The 22297-nt window shown below is 34.5% G+C and overlaps 1 long non-coding RNA gene across 1 annotated transcript in view; it reads left to right on the forward strand.

Moving 5' to 3' along the window:
* The window catches only part of LOC119864108, a 64707-nt gene that overhangs the window by 37106 nt on the left and 5304 nt on the right, over positions 1 to 22297 (forward strand). The window contains exons 3-4 of the long non-coding RNA XR_005372926.1: positions 3787 to 4009; positions 5942 to 6058. This is a non-coding gene — a long non-coding RNA (uncharacterized LOC119864108). The remainder of the gene's footprint in view (positions 1 to 3786; positions 4010 to 5941; positions 6059 to 22297) is intronic.

Consider the following 22297-nt stretch of genomic DNA (forward strand, 5'->3'; position numbering starts at 1 on the left):
AAAGAGCTGTAGAGCCGTATTGTCATTATGGCCCTACTAATACACTTAATGTTTTGTTTAATTTACCATAGTCAGGGGATCCCTGGGTGGCTCAATGGTTTGGTGCCTGCCTTTGGCCCAGGGCATGATCCTGGAGTCCCGGGATCGAGTCCCACAGCGGGCTCCCTGCATGGAGCCTGTTTCTCCCTCTGCCTGTGTCTTTGCCTCATTCTCTCTCTCTCTCTCTCTCTCTCATGAATAAATAAAATCTTAAAAAAAAATAATTACCATAGTCTTGGTGGACAACAATCATTGGATGAACTATAGAAAGAGGTACCTCTTGACCGTTTAAGTACACGTCACCAAATAAAGTTAATTCTGTCAAATTTTGTTACCTGCAGTGGTGACTCCTTGGTAACATTAGCAATTTTGCAAGCCCCCAGAAATAAGGTATTCTTTTTGCAGGTTTAAAACTCCAAACCTCTATTTTTAAAACTATTTTTGAGCTTCTGAAAACTTTTCCTTAATTCCAGAATTCCATTTCAACTTAAACAATGTATATCTAAGTACATTATTTTTCAATGTTGATATTTAATTTCCTGTCCATTGTGCTTAAAGAAAAAAAGAAAAATCAAGTAATACTACTACTACTAGTAATGATTACTTTTTAAGCATGCCACCTCTACCTGGAAATAATAGATTAGGTAATACGGCATGACATTCAATTTCCATTTTCTACTTGGTCACCTTTATTTTTCTGGATTACCTGTGATTGTGAATATACAAGAAAAACTTTGGATTTTTAGAACTCTAAGGCCACTACTACAGTTAAGGGGGAAAAAAAAGACATAGCTCTTGCCATTACCTTACTTTTAAGGCTTATTTGGGAAGCTAAGGTTTACTAGGATGTCTTTGTCTCCTCTGTAATCCTCACAAATGAGATTTTTTAGAAACCATCACTAACTTGGTGAGAGTTTTGTATAGTGTCTGAACAGTGACTTCAATGACATCACAGAAAGTGAAGTAGCAGAAAAAAATTTCCATTAAAAAGGAATATTTGGAGCACTTCAGAGTAGGTGCAGAGTGTTGTTTCTCTGTAAGTTTGTTGAGTTATATCTCTAATTAAGTATCTCCAAGTATTTTGTGTACACATAACATTGTATAATACCATACCCTAACTAGTTCCTCATGCAAAGATCAAAGTTTTTGAAAATATAATGGTTTCTTTTTACTGGACTTACTTTTATCCCCTTCTTTTTCCACTTTTTCCATTGGGGATACACTCTCCAAAGTTGTTTAAAAAGAAAAGAAAACACCTTTAGATCTTTGGGTCTCCTTATTCAGCCAAGGAAAACATTGAATATGAACATCAAATGCTCCAGTAACATTTCTATGATTTGTCATTAAACTATTTTCCTTCCTTTGAATTTTTTTTTAAATAGTGTTTAAGTCTATAAAAGATCATGGTCCCCCAAAAGTCAACAATTTGCTTTAAATTAAATTTTTTATTAATTCAGTTCAGTCTTTTAAATTGGAAATTGAACTTTGATGGTTACTCTATCTATACAATATTAGTGTTCTTGCATTATGAAAGTTCCAAAAGTTATAAAGGAAAATGGTAATAAAGTTTTTGAAAGAAATTTCAAATGTTTCTGTAGAAAAGTATATATAATTGGGTCAACATATAACTGAAAAGGTTCAGAACTTACTAAAACAATTTCCATTGAAATGAATGTTCTGTATCCTTTCTTAAGATATTAAATTTAAAATGTTACATTTAAAATACTATCTGTATACTGTATTTTAAAATGAAATAGGAGTTGAGTTCAAAATTGTTATTATGTATAAAACTAAAAGTAAAATCTCCAAGAAACTAAACTTCTCTTTTTTAATTGATTTATTGAAGATTTTTAAGTAGGAATTCCTTATTTAGCTAGTATATTTGGCATCTATGTGCTAAATCCATTGGTAGATTTGAGGAAGAAAAGGTAAATAGGTAATTGATTCTATCTTGGAAATGTCCACTCAGGGTTAGGGGGATAAAAATTACATTATATCAGAAATAAATGGCTATTTTTCCTTGAAAAAAAGTTCATGGACATAAAAATGTTAATGGAAATAATAAGTAATTTTCTACTCTTAGGTGACTATTTTTATCTATATGAAATTTTACTAGCATTATCAAATTGAGTTAATGCTTTATCTATAAATTAAATACTTATTATATTTAAATTTTTTTTTGAAATGTTTTATCAGATTCAATTCTGTAACACCTCAGTATTTCGCAGTAATGGGAAGGAAATTCACCTCCATCAGGTAGATAGCAGTGAAGTTGAAAAATGGTGTAGTTTTAAAATGCTTAGAATAAGTCAAATGAAAAGGCTGCACGATTCATGTTTTATTTTTATCTTTCAATGTGTAGTCACTTTTTGCATCACTGATGGGTAAAGCTTGAGTTCATTTATCCAACTTATTACTAAAATGTTTTATATTATAAAGATTGAAATTATGATTATTAGAGATAGTCACAAAAGGAAAAAATATATACTCAATGTACTAATATATTTTGAGATGTTTTCTATCATAAGATTTTGTTAACTCACATATTAAACTGTTTTTAGAAGTAATTGGTAAAAGGCTAGTGTACTAAAATCCATGCCCCTTCCCTCCTGCAGATTATAGATTTTAGTTATAGCCATTGTGTATCTCTCTGATGTGTGTGCTCAGCAAGGATGGAGGATGGTTTTCTTTTATGGGAACATGACCTGGCAATCATACATTAAGTTCTGTGACCCTTTGATAACTGAATAGCAAACTAAAAATGATATAACGTGCTCTATATTTACCTTTAGGGTATATTTTAGTATAAAGTAATCAAAGAGTAAATGTTTAATTTGCATATCACAGTAAAAGAACAATTTCCCCTTTGGGTGTTGACAAGACTCAGAGTGAATTGCCTGGTCTATTCTTTTGGTGGTTTTTTACCGAATGAACACAAACTTACCATTATTTTGCCTTTGTCTTTGATGTTGAATGACTGAAGATTAAAGATTTTTTTTTCTTGACATATGGCATTTCTTTAGTGACAATGTCCCCCTCACCCAACACCTTTTTGAAGTACTGATCACGTGAGGACATGACATAAAAGATTTCATTTGGTATTTTTCACTCTAAAATTTCCATTTGGTTCTTTCTGATCATTTTAATTTCCCTTGTAAGATTTCTTTTTTTTTAGTTACAAGCATATTTTCCTTTGTGTCCATGAACGTAATTATAACAGCTGCTTCACGATTCTTGTCTACTACTTTTTGCATCTGGATCATCTCAGATTGGTTGCAGTTTCTTGAATACGGGTCAAATTTTTGGTCGTGTCCTGGGTATTGGGAAGGAAAAAATTGTAGAGATTCTGCTTTGGGTGATAGTCTTAAAAAAGATGATTGCTTTTTCTTTGTGCTAGTACTCCATTAAGTGGCTGAACTCAAACTCAAAACTCCCTTCCTGGGGCGAGCAGACTCAGAAATCTGGAAGTTCAATGCTTCTAGGCTTGCGGGCTGCTAGTGCCCCCATGTCCACGCGTGACTCGGGCTGGCCAGGGGTTCAAGCAGAGCTCGTGAGCAGACTTGGAGGCGTTTAAAACAGGAACCTCTCCTTTCTCGTCTTTCCTGCCTCCTCTCCGCTTGCTGCGATGCCTCAACACATCCCTGTGGCCCATCAGGCTCTAAGCTCTCTGGGCTCTTGTGACCTCACGTGTCACAGACCGGAGCCCAGTTAAGGGAATGTTCTTTTTTTTTTTTTTATTTTTTTTAGGGAATGTTCTTAAAAGAAAAAGGGGACAGTCATCCAGTGACATTTCCATCCTCCAGATGGTGACTACTCGATACCTTCTGCCTGCTTTTGGCGAATCTCTAGTGCTTCCAGGTGATCATGTATTATTTTTCTGTGTCCCCCGAAGATGGTACCTGAGGTCTGCTAGAGGAAGTCCCACCGAAGCCCTCCTATCCCGGCTACGAGCAGGAGGTCCTCCACGAATGTTTGTATCTGATTTTCTAACAAATTTATCTCTAGCAGAGAAGAACTGTGTCATTAAATTCATGACAAATATGTGTCTCTTTTAAGAATCATTATCTTAGGGCAGCACGCAGGACTCAGCGGTTCAGCACAGCCTTGGGCCCAGGGCGTGACCCCGGTCCCGGGATCCAGGCCCAGGTCGGGCTCCCTGCATGGAGCCTGCTTCTCCCTCTGCCTGTGTCTCTGCGTCTCTCTGTGCCTCTCATGAATAAGTAAATAAAATCTTTTAAAAAAAAATCAAAATACTGAAGTTTAAGAAACAAAAAAATACCACTTTTTTTTCTTTTAAAGAATCATTATCTTCAAAATAACTTCAACTTACTGCCCAATACTATGAAGAGGAAATGTTTTATTCATTATAATTACTGTTAAAACATCTGTATCTTACAACAATATGCAATTTCTATCAATATTTACCGAATTTCGTGCAACCACCTCCACATTGAAAGAGTGGTAAACCTGCCACATAAAACGGGGCGTATCAAAATATGTATGATAACCATACACTTAAAAATCACTTTAAAATATATTGTATTTTTACATTTTTACATCAACATATCCATTTGTCTAATAGTTCATGTGTTTTGTAATAATTGGCAGCATTTTTGGATATCTTGGTGGCACATACAGTAATGGCAGCTATAACTGATGATGTTTTTGATTTTAGGAAATAATTTAAATGCTTTTCATACATTCATCTAAAATGAGGGAATTGTAAACTGTTGTAGAAACTGTACCCTTTTGTGTTATTTTAGATTTAGAAATATATACTTTAATAATGATGAATCAAAACTAGTACATACTTCATTCACCTTTATGCAACTTTTTAAAGTATGTTACATAAAAAATGCACTTAAAATGTTAATCTGTTTTTTTTTCTATTTGCCATCATGAATGTGTCTCTTTGTGTAGAAACAGAACAATAAACATTAAGTAATAAAATAGTATCTTCTAGAATGACAGAAACTAGCACAGCGCTATAAACGCAACACGCTAGGGGTAAAAACCCAAGAAAAAGATCATATTCACATGGGTTCTAAAATAAGGCATAAATATCTCCATTTTTCCAGATAGAGAAAATTTCAGCTATAAAAATTAATGACAGAGAAAGCTTTAAAAAAATAGATAAAAGGAATGTGCTTTTGAAACTAGGCACTTTGCCAGTTGTGATTACTGTCTAATTCTGCAAATATGTTTTAAAGCCAAGCTTGTCAAATGAGCTTGAAAAAATTACCAGAATTATGAAATCTTCTGTACAGACAACTGTCCTGGGATCCCTGGAGACTCTCTCATAGTAAATCTTGTATGGTGGCCAAAACCAGTCAAAACATTCTCTATTCAGATTTTCTTCACTTGGTCTTTTCATCACAATTTTAATGTTAGAAGGATGTTAGCACTGGGTGCTACAGATCCTAAGCAATTAACTTATTTATCTACATTTCCCAGTTATGTGGTGGAGCGGGGTGCTGAACTATTGACATGCTTTTGGAAGAATGGATGAGTCTAGAAAAGGAAAGAAATGAAAAAAAAAAAAAGAAATGTAGGAGAGTAAAGATTCACTAAAGCTTATAGATACTTCATCATAGCAATTAAATTAGAGCCACATATTAAGGAATTATCAGCATTGAAAAATAATTGATAGATTCTAGTTTGGAGTCCCATGTTTTAGCAGACTATTTTCTCTCAAAAGAAATATTTGAATCCTTTTTGTGTTTGTAGACTGTAACATTTTATTAAAATTTGTGATAGATACATACCTGGTATTTGACAACATTTGATATGCCTTGTTTTTCAGTATAAAGTTATGCTTTTATTAAAAAATACTTTTAAACATATTTAGAGAAATCTTTACTTATTTTGATTTACATATATATATATTTTTTTTCTTGTGAAGATTTCTCTTACAGTTGGTTGGTACATTCCTAGAGATGAGACCCTTGTGATGTGTTCCTCTCTGCAAGGTCTGGAGTATGCATTCAAAACTGAACTAATTGCATCCAGAAGTCTTCAGGTACCCTAGATTCTTTTGGTATTATTCCATTTTTTTGGTATTATTCCTAATTAGGGAGCATTTAAGGAGTCTTAGCCCAACAACTGAGCAGCAGATGACCACACAACACATGGCTCACATTGGCATGTTTTCAGCTTTACTAACTGATTTCCAGCATTTTTTCCTGCTTGTCATTTCTCAAAATTGAATTCCTGTGGGGAAAATTTTTGCCTTGATTTTTGTACTCTTTTTACTGGACTCAACCTTGGCATCACAGTCCAATTTCTGGTCCTTCCATTCAATCAACAAATATTTACTGAATACATTTTATGTGCCATGCACTAGTCTAAGTAAGTGCTTCCTATATATGCCGGAAGCGAACACTGAGGGCTTCCCTTATATAGCTTAGATTCAAGCAGCAGGGAGTGGAGAGGAAGACCATTAATAAGCAGGAAAAAAAAAGGAACATGAAATCGTATGCTAGAATGAAGTAAGTGCTAAAGGAAAAAAAAAAAAAGCCAGAGTAAGGGGTATCTAGAGTAAAGAGAGCTGAGAGTTCCTTGCATTTTAAGGAGGCCGGTCATCGAGAAGGTGATGTCTGAGTGGAGAAAGGAAACAAGGTGGAGAGAATTGTTCTTCACAGAGGGCCCACCAGCATGGAAGCTTTTCTCAGATTCATGGAGAGGCAGGAGGCCAAGAGCGGAGCAGGGGCGATCTGAATGAGAAAGGGAGCCAAGGAGGATGAGGTCAGAGAGGTAGTAGGGGGAGAGTCCAAGCATGGTGTGCTCCATGACAAGGATTTGTTTTCATTCTGAGGAAATCTGGGAGTCAAGGCAGGATTCTGCTCAAATCTTCCAACCACATACTAGTCTCTGTCTTTACGTCCCCTATTCATAACAGAAAGTGTTGAAATACCTCATAATAATAGTAGATTTGTCTGCTTTCCCTGTAGTCTTATAAATTTTGCTTTAAATATTTTATTAGGTGAATACAGTTAGGAGCTGCCACATATTTCTGGTGAATTCAACATTAAAAAATTATTATATCGAGCTATTTCTAATAAACCTGTTTTGCATTCTAAAATCTGTTTTGTCTGAGAGTAATATATAGCTATTACAGTTTCTTTTGGCTACTATTTTCTGGTGTTTTTTTTTTTTTTTTTCTTTTCCTACTTTATTGCTTCCAACTTTTCCCCAGCTATTCATGGATATATCTCTTAGAAGAAACAGAGATGAATGTTTATTTTTTCCTTGTTTTCTTTATTCCTTTTATAATCTAACCTGATAATCTCTGTCTTTACATGACACATTTTTTTACATTTGTAGTTATTGTGATTTTTAGACCTTTCATATTTTTATGCTGTTTCATTATCTTTTTTAATTTTACGAGTTGATTAATTTTTGTTATTATTAACCTTGAGTTTTATTCTTTTCTTTTCTTTTTTAAGATTTATTTATTTATTCATTAGAGATACAGACTGAGAGAGAGGCAGAGACACAAGCAGAGGGAGAAGCAGGCTCCATGCAGGGAACTTGATGCGAAACTCGTCCCGGATCCAGGGATCATGACCTGAGCCAAAGGCAGCTGCCCAACTGCTGAGCCACCCAGGCATCCTTATTCTTTTCATTTCATATACTGATTTGAGAATTACACATATAATTTCAGTGTCTAAAGTTTATTTTTGAACATCTAGTATACTTATTCAATTAATTAATGAATATGAAATTATTAGCTTAGTTACCACTGGAAAACACCAGGGGAAAAAAATTTTCAAATTTAGCTAATATACATTGGACCTTAGGAAATTCAACTTTGATCCCTTTACTGTTAGTACTGTATAGTACTCTAGTTGTGTTCTTTTGTTAGGTAGAAGCTAGATATGAGCAGTAAAAGGAATGCCCATAAGCAAAGTCCCAAGTCCTTGAAGGGGACTGATAGAGACCAGAGCTAGAGGCACAGAAGGTGATAAATAGGTTATATACTAGAGGCCAAGAGCACAGCCTGACCTCGTGGCTTCCAGAACCCTGGGACTAAAAGACCAAGAGCCAGAGGTGCAGAGCACGTGCTCACCTATTCCACCTCTGCCCCAGGGTAGCCCGTAGACTCATCATAATGAGTCCACATTGTGGTTGCAGCCCCACTCCCCTCCATGGAGAGAGGTTGCCATGACAGTTCTGGTACAAACCTTGTGGGGTCAAATCCCCCCCAGCCCCAAACTGTGGAAGTAGCTCCCCAAATGACTGGAAGCAGTCTCCACTAGAGACCTCCCTGTCCGTGACCCAAGACCCTGCAGACGCAAAAGGAAAGGACTCCTGTGGCCTTAGGCCCCTCTGGTCCTACGTGCTCTCCCACCTTGAGAGTTTACTGTCCTTAACAGCCTGCTCTGTGCTTGCTGCTTTCTTTCTGTCTTTATTCTAGTGCAGATCATCACCTAATTGTTTGGTGGGTTCCATTAGTGGGCAAACTAAGAACCAAGACTTTTTTTCACACAATGCAGACTCTTCCATGGGTAACACTTTTTTACAAAAGTGATTCTAAATTAAAACATCATTATGAATTTATTCATGTTTTATAATAGCATTATTTTATGCAAACGTTATTTTGAGGATTTGTGCACTTGTTTAACAATTCTTGGGGATCCCTGGGTGATTCAGCAGTTTAGCGTCTGCCTTCGGCTCAGGGTGTGATCCTGGAGACCTGGGATCGAGTCCCGCATCTGTCTCCCTGTATGGAGCCTGCTTCTCCCTCTGCCTGTGTCTCTGCCTCTCTCTCTCTCTCTCTCTCATCAATCAATAAATAATTAAAAAAAAAACCCACACAATTCTTTGTGCATTATTTCATTTTGCAATGCTTCCTTTCTTCGTGGTGGAGTTATTTTTCCTCTTCCTACTTCATATCTTTTGAAAACTTCTTTATGACAGATGGTTAGTGGTAAGCTTCTTCCCCTTAAGCTATATTTCTCCCTCATTCTTTTAGTTCAGCTGTGCATATAATTTCAGTTTGATAGTTACCTCTATTTTTCTGAAACTTTTGAAGGTATTCATTTTTTTCACTTCCATTTTTATTTTGAGAAGTGGCTATTATTTTTTCATGGTTTCTTTGTAGGTGATCTCTTTTTATTTTGACCCATTATTAAGATCCTCCCAATACCTTTGGTTACCTCCTGCTTACCCACACTGTACCAGTGGATATTTTTTATTCATACCAGTTGGTATATGTTATATTTTCTTTATCTTTACATTTGTGGAGGTTTTTATCCATTCTTGAAAATTTCAAGCATTTTTTCTCAAATTTTGTTTCACCTTCATTTTGTTCTATTCTTTTTTGTTTAGATGTATGTTGGAAACGCTCCATATCCCTTATCTTCCTTCATCTGTTTTACTTTTCTTTCTGCACCTTTTGGACTTAGATCTTAACATCTGAGCTCCAATTTAAATATGCTGTTTTCATTGGATTGATTCTGTTGTTCTGTTGAATTGTAAGTTTCAAAAATGTATTCTTTTTCTTTTCTAGAAGCTAGATTTGTTTGATTTTATTTTGTTGGTTTTATTTTTTATTTTTGCTCTGCCCCTCCCCCCTCTCCATCTGGTTATTTTTATAATGTTTCATTACTTATTTATTTTAATGCACATTTAATTTCTTAAAGCAAATCAAAGATATTATATTTCTTTAATAAAGAAATTTTCAAATTTACCCAGTATACATTGCAGCTTGTTCAAGGCTTAAAATAGCCTGATATTTTGTTGATACTGGCATTTGTCCTCAAGTGAGCTTACCCTTTATTTTTGTTCATTGCTTAGTATTCCTCGCTAGGTGTTTGGTTTTTTTAAAAGATTTTATTTATTTATTCATGAGAGACACACACACACACACACACACAGAGAGAGAGGCAGAGACCCAGGCAGAGGGAGAAGCAGACTCCATTCAGGGAGCCCGACATGGGACTCGATCCCAGCTCTCCAGGATCACACCCCAGGCTGCAGGCATCACTAAACCACTGCACCACCAGAGCTGCCCAGGCTTTAGTTTATAATATGCTTATGATAAGTTAGTTGTGTGTGTGTGTGTGTGTATTTTTTTCTTAGTTGTATTAGAAAGTTCTTTTCGCCTTTTACCTTGGTTACAGATAGACATAACATTTAGTACCGGAAGAAGAGAATGTTTACTTGCATCATTTTGACATTATGTGTGACTGTCTCTAACAAATTGACCAGATGTTAATCTCAATGTAACAAAATTACCATGTTATTCAAAACAATAGGCATTTAAGTTATTTTTTAAAATCCAACTTGGGATCCCTGGGTGGCGCAGCAGTTTGGCGCCTGCCTTTGGACCAGGGCGCGATCCTGGAAACCCGGGATCGAATCCCACGTCAGGCTCCCAGCATGGAGCCTGCTTCTCCCTCTGCCTATGTCTCTGCCTCTCTCTGTGTGACTATCATAAATAAATAAAAAATTTTAAAAATAAAAATAAAAAAATAAAATCCAACTTGGGTGGGTTGGTTAGTTAATTAAATTTGTCTCTAAAATTATTCAGAAGAAATGATACTTATTTTGTTTTATAATTATTCATGATAATATGGGAAAAATGACAATTCTTTGTTACTATATTTTTAGATCCTCTTCATTGTGGTGATTCCAAGGTTCAGAAAGCAAAGTCAGATAATATTATAAGAGAACAGCTTTTATGCATATGTGCTGGATCATCTTTTCCTTATAATGTATATTAAATTTCCATTGTATCCATGTTTTGAATAAAACATATAGCCTAAATTTTTTAGTCTTTCAAGTCAACTATTTCTCAGAATATTATTCATCTTTCTGTGTCATTTAGTGGGCTGGGCTTTTAAGCCTATAGTATGATATGAGCTTATTCATTTTTGATGTAGCTATTTTGACACTCTTTTTTAGGTATATACATATTTAGATTTCTTATGTCTTCTTGAAGAATTGTCCACATTATCAATATGCAATGCTACTCATCATATTTGATTGCCTTTCTTATTTTGAATTACATTTTGTCTGAAATTAATATAGATATTCCAGCTTTGTTTTGATTTTGTGTCAGCATTGTATACCTTTCCCCATCTTAGCTTTTTTAAAAAAAGATGTATTTATTTATTCATGAGAGACATACACAAAGAGAGGCAGAGACACAGCCAGAGGGAGAAGTAGGCTCTATGCAGGGAGCCTGATGTGGGACTCGATCCCAGGACCCCAGGATCACGACCTGAGCCAAAGGCAGACACTCAACCACTGAGCCACCCAGGCGTCCCAACCCATCTTAGCTTTTAACCTGTCTGTGTTTATATTTAAAATTCACTTATTGTAGATATTGGGGTTGGGTCCTGTTTTTGTTTTTGTTTTTGTTTGTGTGTTTTTTATGATAGAGACAGAGAGAGAGGCAGAGACACAGGCAGAGGGAGAAGCAGGCTCCATGCAGGGAGCCCGATGCAGGACTCTATCCCGGGACTCCAGGATCAGGCCCTGGGCCGAAGGCAGGCGCCAAACCGCTGAGCCACCCAGGGATCCCTGGGTCCTGTTTTTCTTAATCTGAAAATCTTTATGTTTTAATTGGTGTATTTAGATCATTCACATTAAAATAATTATTGACATAATTGGATTAATATGTACCATTATTGTTCATTGCATTTTCCTCTGGGTTTTTTTCCCTCCTTTTTGCCTTATCTAGTATCATTTGAGCACTTTATATGATTCTATTTTGTGTCCCCTCTTAGTATTTTGATACTTGAAAATTTTTTCTAGTGGTTGCTCTAGAGTTTACCACATACATTTTACATGGATCTAGGTTCAACTTCAAAGAGCATTATATGATTTCATGTGCAGTACACGTACCATACAACAGAGGACTCAATTCCTTCCTCTCATCTTTTGCGACACTGCTGTCATTCATTTCATTTACATGTATGCATAGCCACCCAGCACATTTATTACTAGTACTGCTTTGAACAGTTATTTTATTTATTTATTTATTTATTTATTTATTCATTCATTCATTCATTCATTCATTTATTTGAGAGAGAGTACACAAGCATGCACAAGTAAAGGAGGGACACAGAGTCAGGAAGAGGAAGAGAAACTCAAGCAAACTCTCCCCGGAGCACAGAGCCCAAGGCCAAGCTCTGTCTCATGACCCTGAGGTCACGACCTCAGCTGAAACCCAGAGTGGGCCCCTTAATAGTTATTTTTAGATCAATTAACAATAGTGAAGTTGTTTTAAATTTATTTTATCTTTATTTATTCCTTCTCTAGCAGTCTTTCCTTTTGTATAAATCCAAATTTCTAACCTATATTGTTTTTCTTCTGCCTAGGAATTTCTTTTAGTATTTCTTGTAGGTGCAGGGTCTGCTAGAAATAAATTCTTTCAGTACTAATTTCTTTATTATCTTTCAATCTTGAAGGATCATTTACCAGACTATAGAATTCTAGGTAAAGCTTTCCCAAAACTTTAAATATTGTACTCCACTTTCTTCTTGATTACATAGTTTCTGGTAAGATTCCAATGTAGTTCATATTATAGTTCCTCTATAGATAAAATATTTTGATTCCTTTGACTTGCTTCAACATTTCTTTTTTGTCATTTCATTCCTCATTTTAAATATAACATGGAAAAGTTATGAAGTTTTTTTATATGTATCCTTCCTGCATGTTCTCCAAGCTGGTTTGTGAATTTGTGGTTTGGTACTTGTTATAATTTTGTAAAATTCTTGGCCGTTATTTCTTTTTAGTATTTCTTTTGCTCTGTTCTCTTTTCCTTTTCCTTCTGGTATTCTAATTACATACATATTATACCTTTTGAAACTTTCCCACAGATCTCCAATGAGATCTCTGGGTTTTGGGGTGGGTTTTTTTTTTCATACTTTTTCTCCTTGCATTTCAGTTTGGAAGGTTTCTGTTGACCTTTCTTCAAGTTCGTTGAATTCCACTTGTGGCACATTTACTGATGAGCCCATCAAAAGCATTCTTTATTTCTGTTCTTGCATTTTTTATTTCGGAAGTTCCTTTTGATTCTTTTATGGTTTCCATCTCTCTGCTTGCATGACCCATATGCACTTACAGTGTGTCTATTCATCCCATTAGAGCCATAATAGATTAATTACAGTTAGTTCAAATTCCTTTCTGATAAATTCAACATCTGTGTCACATTTGAATCTGGTTGTAATGATTTCTTTTTCTCTTCAGACTATATTCTTTCTTGGCTTTTGGTATGTTTTGTTTATATTTGTTGAAAGCTACATAGGATTTTTCAGGTAACAGGAATTGAAGTAACGGGCTTATAATGTGATGATTTATATCATGATGATATAGACAGATGATTTAATCTGACTGGAAGCTGGGATATATTTAATGTTTCATGGAGCTGTAGGTAGTGTAGGCTTCACATTCTCCCAGTAACCTTATTTTTGTCTTCTCTCTTGATCTTAGGCTTCCTCATTCAGAGTCTGTGTCTTATAGCTCTTTACCTACATCTACTATTATTATACTGGGGTCTTGATGGCAATATGTGGGAGAAGGTGAGCGTTCCATAATCTTATGGTTAAACTTCAGTCTCTTAATGTCTCTATCTGAAGACTATGACAGCATTTTTCTTCCTTCCTCCCAATCTCTTCCGTAGTACAGCAGATTATACATCCCTTTCCTTAGAACTTTCATTTCTGTTTAATGTGTGCTTGATTTTTTCACTTAAGTGAGAGAAAGGAATAGAAGAGCTGGGAGTGGGAAGGAATTATCTTCCTCTTGTTGAAATAAGAATTCAGAATTATGCTATGGCAGAGTCCTTTCACCTGAAGAGTAGGTCTTTCTTCTGAAGAAGGCTTGGCGTATATTCCTCAATGCTCTTGGTATCTCCATTCCCATCTCTGCATCAAAAGACCCCCTCAACTTTCTACTATTACTCATCTACATCCTCTACTCATTCTGTTATAAGTTCAGAAGTTTTTTCCTAAATTTCAAGCGTTCTGGTGTGGTAATAGCTGTTGTTTAGCACATTTTTTTGAAAAAATTTCCTTTTTAATGTAATTTTTCCTGCAACTTACTACTTGCTTTTATTTGTTCAACAAAACTATATACTTGCAGTAGGATAAAATCCAACACATATTCATGATCAAAATTCTCAGTAAAGTAGAAATAGAGAGAAACTTTCAACCAGATAAAGACTATTTACAAAATACCTGTAGCTGATATTATACTTAACGGTGAGAGACTCAAATCTTACCAGTAAGGTCAGATATGAAGCAAGGTTATCCTCTTTTGCCACTCTTTTTTAACATTATCCTGAAAGTCTTTGCTAAAAGAATAAAGCAAGAAAAGAAAAAGTATACAGATTAGGAGAAGAAAGCAAAAAACCATTCATATATGACATGATTGTCTATGTAAAAAATCCAAAGGAATCAACAAAGAGCCTCTTGGAACTAATGAATTATTATAGCAAGTTTGGAAAATAGAAGGTTAATTTGCCAAAGTCACTTGTTTCCCTCTATACCAACAATGAACAAATGGAAATTAAAACCACTGTACCATTTGCATTAGCATAAAAAATGTAATATTTAAGTGGAAATATAACATAATATGTGTAAGATTTATATTAGGAATACCATGAAGCTCTGAATAACAGAATCAAAGAAGAAATAAATAAAGTGATGTTCCATGTTCTAGGATCAGAAGACTCAATATTGTCAAAATTTCAGTTCTCACCAACTCGATCTATAGATTCAGTGCCATCCCAATCTAAATCCCAAATTATTTTATGAATATCAACAAATTGATTCTAAACCTCATGTGGAGAGGCAAAAGGCCAGCATAACCAACATAGTATTGAAGAGAAGAACAAAATTGGAGGACTGACACTGCTTGACTACAAGATTTACTATAAAGTTACATAGTATTTAAAAGAGTATGGTTTTGCTAAGAGAATAGGTGAGTTAACCAATAGAACAGAATAAAGAGCTGAGAAATAGATTCCCATAGGAATGCCTGGGTGGCTCAGTGGTTGAGCGTCTGCTTTTGGCTTAGGATGTGATCCCAGAGTTCTGGGATCAAGTCTCCCATCGGGCTCCCTGCATGGGGCCTGCTTCTCCCTCTGCCTGTGTCTCTGCCTCTCTCTCTGTATCTCTCATGAATAAATGAATAAAATCCTTAAAAAAAAAGAAATAGATTCCCATAAATATAGTCAACTGATCTTTGACAAAGGAGGAAAAGCAGTAATGGAGTAAAGATAATATCTTTAAACAAATGGTTCTAGAACAACTAAATGTCCAGTTGTTAAAGAAATGAATCTAAATGGAAAGCTTACACCCTTCACACAAATTAGCACAAAATGGATCATAGGCTTAAATTACAATGCAAAACTATAAAATCCTAGAAAATAACATGGGAGAGAAACTGTGGTGATGTGATTTTACATACAAAATCAAAGACATGATCCATAAAAGAAGTAATTGATAAACTGGACTTCATTACAATTTAAAAAAACAGTCTGCTCTGTGAAATACAATATGAAGAGAATTAGAAAACAAGCCAGAGACTGGAAAAAATATTTGCAAAGCACACATCTGATAAAGGACTGCATGCAGTCCCTTGCCATAAAATCTAACAATCACACTTGGTATTTACTGGACAGAGTTGAAAACTATGTCCACACAAAACCTGGCATAATAGATTTTTATAGTGGCTTTATTCATAATTGTCCAAACTTGGAAGTAACCAGAATGTCCTTCAATAGATTAATGGATAAACAAACTGCAGTATATAAAGATAATGTAATGTTCTTCAGCATTCAAAAGAATAGAGTTATCAAACTATGAAGACATGGGGGAAACCGAAATGCATACCGAATTTTTACCAAGTGAAATAAGTCACTCTGAAAAGTCTACATATCATATGATTTCAGTTATATGACATTCTGGAAAAGACAAAACCAGGAAGACAATAAAGAGATCACCGGCGGCCAGGATTGGGAGGGGTGGGGAGAGATGAATAGGCCAAGCAAAGGTGATGTTTAGGGCACTGAAACCATGTGAGATGATGGCAGTGTAAACACTTATACATATACCCAAACCCATAGAATGTACAATACTAACAGTGAGCCTGTGGGTAAACTATTGACTTGGGGTTTATGGGATTATGAGGTGTCCATATAGGCTTCTTCCTGGTAAAAAAGTGTATAATTCTGTGAGTGTGAGTGATGTTGATAGTAGGAGTATAGGGGAAACCTCTGTACCTTCCTCTCAATTTTGTTGTAAACCTAAAACTTCTCTGAAGACTTTATTCAGAAGATTTTTTAAAACCCAAGCAATTAGTAAATTGATTACCTATGTTGTACTTGCCACTTTCATAAGTGCTAAAAGCCTCTAAAAGAATAAGATGAACACTATTCAAAAGTCATTTACATTTTATTAGCTGCAAAAATAATATGATTAATATATAAAAATGTAATTTAATACATTTAATAATACATACTTGAATAAAATGTAGGTGGTAAGATACTTTCTTTTTCAAAGTTAATTGAAAAAAGTAATAATCAACAAAAATTTTAAGAATGATCTAACACTAAAAAAATGAGAAGCCCACATGAATACTCTTATAATCATACCTCTGACTTTGGAAAAGAAACTAAAGTATCTTGGGATAATAAATATTCTTTCAGGTTTTACACAGAAAATATTGACTTTTTCTTCCTGATGTCCTTTTGCTATATCTTTTTATGACTTCTTTCTTTGTTAAACAGAAGATCCACAGTGTATTTGAGGCCAGTTTCCTGTAAGGATTTTTTTTTCCTTTACTTTTTCTGTAATGTTGAAAAAATGGATTTATTATGCAGAGACATTTTAAGAGTTTACTATTAATCAAATTGAATTTTAAAAACTTAAACTTACATAAGCTCATAACGTAAAAACAAAACAAAACAACTACTCCATACCAAATCAATAATGAACATACTTCCTTTTAGAAAGTAAAATAAACAGAGATTCCAAATCTCAAACTCAATTACTAGAAAAAACAAAATGAATTCTAATTTATTTGGGGAGCACTTAGAATATTTTTACGCAAACAATGAACAAATAAGTTAGCTTTCCAATTCCTACAAGACTTATGTACCTAAATTATTCATAGAAAATTAAATATGTGTTCTAAGCAAAATACTCCCTTCTTACACAAGGGATGGCATAAAAATAATTAACCTTTATTTGAGACTTTAACTTGAATTTTTGAATATATAATATGTTCCATTTGGAACACAAATGTTTTGATGGGCCACTCTGGCAGCAAGAAAACAATCACATCCATTTCCTTCTGCAAGAATTCATAAATAAAATAATTTCTTTTAAGAAACAAAACTGCACAGTTTCATAAGAAAATAGAAAATTATCTTAAAATCAAAATAACTTCCCATATTCTTGTATTGTATATGTGATATTTGTGATTGGACTATGAAGGAAGGAAAATATAGTGGATCATAAAAGGTATCATTCTTAAGTATGATTATTTCTAATCTTTTGTAGCAGGGTTTATAGAACTACAGTGAGCTAGAATCCAGGAATTGACTATGTCCCAGTGGTAGTACTGGTCAGCTACTAAGTAGATGCGGGTTGGGTTGTTACTATTTCTAGACTTCAATTTCTTCACACATCATTCAGCTATCAGTAAAACCTTCTAAAGACATTAAGAGCAGCTATCAAGTAATTCTTCTTCATACTGTTGAAAGGGAAGTATATTGTTCAATTGGATTAGATTTGCATTTAAAAAATACATTTATTTAATGAAATATAGGCACAGGGTTCTACTTAAGTAGATATAATTGGTCAGAGTTAATCAAAATTTTGTGGCAATATACGCTAAAGGAATCCAGAATGGCATATACCTAGAAACCCGGTATTATTATAGTTTTGGCACCATTATTGAAAAATAATTCCTAAAATGAAGTTAATCGATAAGTTGAATTTGCCAAAATAATATACAACATGCCTTGGACAGAAGGATGTGGAAATAATGCAGCGATACTTTGTTATATTGCATATACCAATAAAATCTGAAAAAGCCCACACAAATTTTCAGAGCTACCATTTGATATCTACAGCCTATACACATTTCGTATGATCTTAGTAGATTAATTTGCTTAAGCAGAGAAAATTTAATTGTGGGCACTCAATGAAACTAGCTTGCAATGTGTTGAGCTGGAAATAAATGACTATATGTTTTTGAAGCTCAAATATTTGTATGCCGCGTTACTGGCTTTATTTACTAAAGACTAATAAATAATATCCTATCTTAATGGGATCCTAGTTGTTAAATTAGATTTAAAATCTATCTGCTTCCAGAATTTACAAGCAAGTCATTTGATTTTTTTGTTACTGTCTTGTACTAGACCATGCTAGCAGAAAGAGCAGTGTAGAGAAAACAGGCCTTCAGTCCCATTGGAGCATGAAGATCTCTGCACTTACAGTTATACATGTTATAGTAAGAATTCTTGATTTTTTTCATAACACAAAACATCAATTTATGATTTTATAATTCATAATAAAACTATCAAGGGGCTGAGTTTTCAATTTATAAGGAAACATGTTATTTATCTATAGAAAAGTCTACCCAAGTAGCCAAATTCTAATTGTAAGGGAATGTGGATGGTTTGAAATAAGAGAAAGTAGCTGTTACAAAGTTCAACGAAATTGCTTCTGCTTTTTGCAAGCAGTTATCACACTATAGTAGTTATTGAGCCATAATTGCATATACTTTTGTTTATCTATTGCATTTTTTATTTACCAGACCATGTATTTCATGAGGACCTTGTCTGTGTTTCCACTCAGGATTTCGGAGAGCCCTCAATATGTGAGCAATAAATATTTGTGGAATGAATAGATAAACAAATGACTGGCTAGTAATGTCTATCTATGCTCTTAGAGACTTTTTAAAGTAGTAATTGAAACTTTAACCGCCAAAAGAAAATAAATAAGATCATTTTTAAGAGTATTTTCAAGCTGGTAGAAAAATAGGAAACACATTTAACTCGCCTCTGTTTTCTTCACAATTGCATAAATGTGTATCATCTCTTTCCTGTAAGCTTGATTCTGGTTAATTGATTGATTGGTTGATTCTTCCTTCTGGTTGCAATTATGATTTACATATATATCTCTATGTATATAATAATAATATAAATAATTATGCATATATACATTGAACTTCTCAAGAATAAATTGCAACCAAGGAAAAGATTAAAGCCCAGGCACTGAAATTTAAAAATATTTCTTGAGCATTATTCACAACAGTCTTCAATAAAAGACTGCATTATAATCATACACAAATATGTATGGTTCTCTCTGCAAAAAGAAAAAAATGGATTCTCTCTTTTCTAAAGAAAAAAATGAATTTAGCCATCAACAGTTGGCCTGAAACTTTTACTTATCTTCTATGCTCTGCATGGTTGCAATGTCTTGCCAACTTCCAGTGAACAGAATTACATGGGTTTTTAAAAGCAAATAAATGAACGTAATCTTACACTAAGGGAAGAGGGAAGGTCAGAAAGAATTCTGTTGTATAAGCACTCAGTCTGTTTGCCATGTGGCATGTTTCCACTGTGATAAAGACGACTACCAAATTCTAAACTGATAGAAATGTTTTGTATGTGCCTGCAGCGTATTTCTGTGCCAGCACTCGGCAGCACATCTAGACCTGAAGTAGAAAAGCCCGCAGAGAGTGAGGCTGTGAAATCCCAAACCTTCATTTTCAGAAGAAGTTTTGCACTGGTAGCAATGTTTTCTTCAGTTGGAAAAACTACTCTCTGTATATTTGCTTCTTTGTGGGTGTATTTGCACACAGATACAGAACTTACACGACCCAGGCCAGACACAGGCATGTAGATGCCGCAGGCAAGCTAATAAATCGGCACTGCATCAAACCAACATGCTTTCACTATTTATTCTGTCTTCATGGAGAAGGAGGTCAACTTCTTTATAGGAGAAAAGGAGAGAAGGCAACTTGATCTCTGATCTCTTCCTAGGTGCTCGGTTTGTCCCTGTCCCATGTTATACTAAGCAAAGCGGTAATCCTGCAGTGAATGGTGCCCATTTTTAGGCAGGCAGTGTAGTATTGTTCTCTTGATACTCGATGACTTACCAGTTTTTTACTCATCTGTTTAAATAAATTATCAAAGAATTCCCACAACGTTATAGAAAAGTATCTACTAAGCATAATCTCTCTGTGTTTACATTTGCGTGATTTTTCAGCCCTTTCTTGAATGGTCTGATACCGAAATCAGGTCATGACCCACAGAGCTGTGCAGCCCACCCAGCCAAAAATGAGGTGGAAGCAACACTCGGGTTTCCATCGTTAACAACTTTATCACTTCAGTACCATCTGTCTTCATCCCCTTTCTCTTCCTCCTTTCTTCTGGAGCCTCCTGCCTGTCCTTTTCTGATTCCTCTCACTCTAACCTCCTTTGCCTTCTTGGCAAAAACCTCATATCGGCCATGTGTATATATTGGAGCAGGTGAGTAAGTATTTTCTCCTCAAATATCATCCATATTCAAATACTCCCTCTAGGTGCCTAAACAGCTTTGTTTCTTTTCAACTATACTGTAAAAATCTAAAGACAAGGGAGGACAGGATTTGGTGAGTGGTACAGAATGCCTATGGTCATACTGCCTACAGAGGTACTTAAGGGATTTAGTGGGTTTTTTTTAAATCACAATATTTCATTTCATGAGTTAAAAGTTTTACAGAGTATCAAGTTCAGTGACAAAGGCATAATTTATTTTAATGTGGCTAACTTAATTTCCAAACATAAATAAATGGAAGCTAGTTTTCATATATTTCTGCTAGACACCAGATGTTGGATTATAAGTGTATATAAATGAACATATACATAAGAACACATCCGTGTGAGCACACACACCGAGTGTACACACACAGTATGAACAATCTCTGGAAGCCAAAGGGATAACAAGCTTTGACAATATTACATATTGATCGCTTTCCCTGAGATACACAAATATACACATATGCACATTTACTCATAATCAGAAATCATACCTGAATAAATACTTTTTATTCTTTTTAGGTAACTAGGATAGGCTTAAAAGAACCTTTTATTTTGAAGTATAGACTCAAAGGAAGTTGCAAAACAGTAGAGACTGCAATATACTCTTTACCCACTTTCCCCCAAGAGTGGCATCTTACACAGCTGTAGTATAATTTTAAAACCAGGAAATGACATGTTTCTACTGAGTAGACAATAGTATTTTCACCATTTTTAAATCTGTATTTATTTGTGGAAATATAAAGTTCTTTGCAATTTTATCAAGTGTATGGATTTGTGTAACTGCCACCAAAATCAATATGTAGAGCCATCCCCTCACCACAGAACAATTCCAACATGCTGTGTCTTTGTATTCATATCCACAAACCCACCACACACACACTACCTGTTCCCTGGAAACCACTAATATGTTCTCCATCTTTATATATTTATCATTTTGAGAATGTCATATAAATGGAACAATACAGCTTGAACATTTTAAGACTGAGATTAAGATTGTACTTCTTCAGCATTCCTATTGTGTTCATATTTTTTATTTACTTTCTAATTGGATAGCTTGTTTTTCTTCTGTTGAGTTTGAAGAGTTCTTTATATACTCTAGATATAAAACTTTTATGTTAGATACATAGTTTGCATATATTTTACCTGGGTTCTGGCTTGATTTAAATCCACGTTACATAGGGCCTTTTGCATTACATGTTTTTAGTTTTGATCAAGTCTCATTTGTTAATTTTTTTCTTCTCTTGATTATATTTTCAGTATCACGTCTAAGAACTCTTCACCTATCAATGAGATTCACAGGATTCTTCTATTTTCTTCTGAAATTTTTATAATTTTATATTTTAATATTTAAACACAAAAATTATTTTGAATCAAGTTCTCTTTTCTGTTCTTTTAATCCGTAGGTCTTTTCCTCTGCCAATACCACAGTACCTTGATTACTGTAGTTAAATAACAAGTTTTAACATTTGGTAGAGTGATTTCCCCATTTATTCTTCTTTCTAAAATTTGTTTTAGTTATTCTAGTTACTTTAACTTTCTGTATGAATATTAGAATAAGCTTGCTTATGTGTATAAGAAATCTTGCAAGGATTTTGATAGGCCTTGATTTAAGCTTATATATTTATGTTGGAGAAGATTGACAACTTTACTGGATTGAGTTTTCTAACCCATTAACTCATTATCTGTCCTTACTTTTTTTGATTTTTT

Source organism: Canis lupus, chromosome 18, assembly GCF_011100685.1.
Source record: "Canis lupus familiaris isolate Mischka breed German Shepherd chromosome 18, alternate assembly UU_Cfam_GSD_1.0, whole genome shotgun sequence".
NCBI classification, from domain to species: domain Eukaryota; kingdom Metazoa; phylum Chordata; class Mammalia; order Carnivora; family Canidae; genus Canis; species Canis lupus.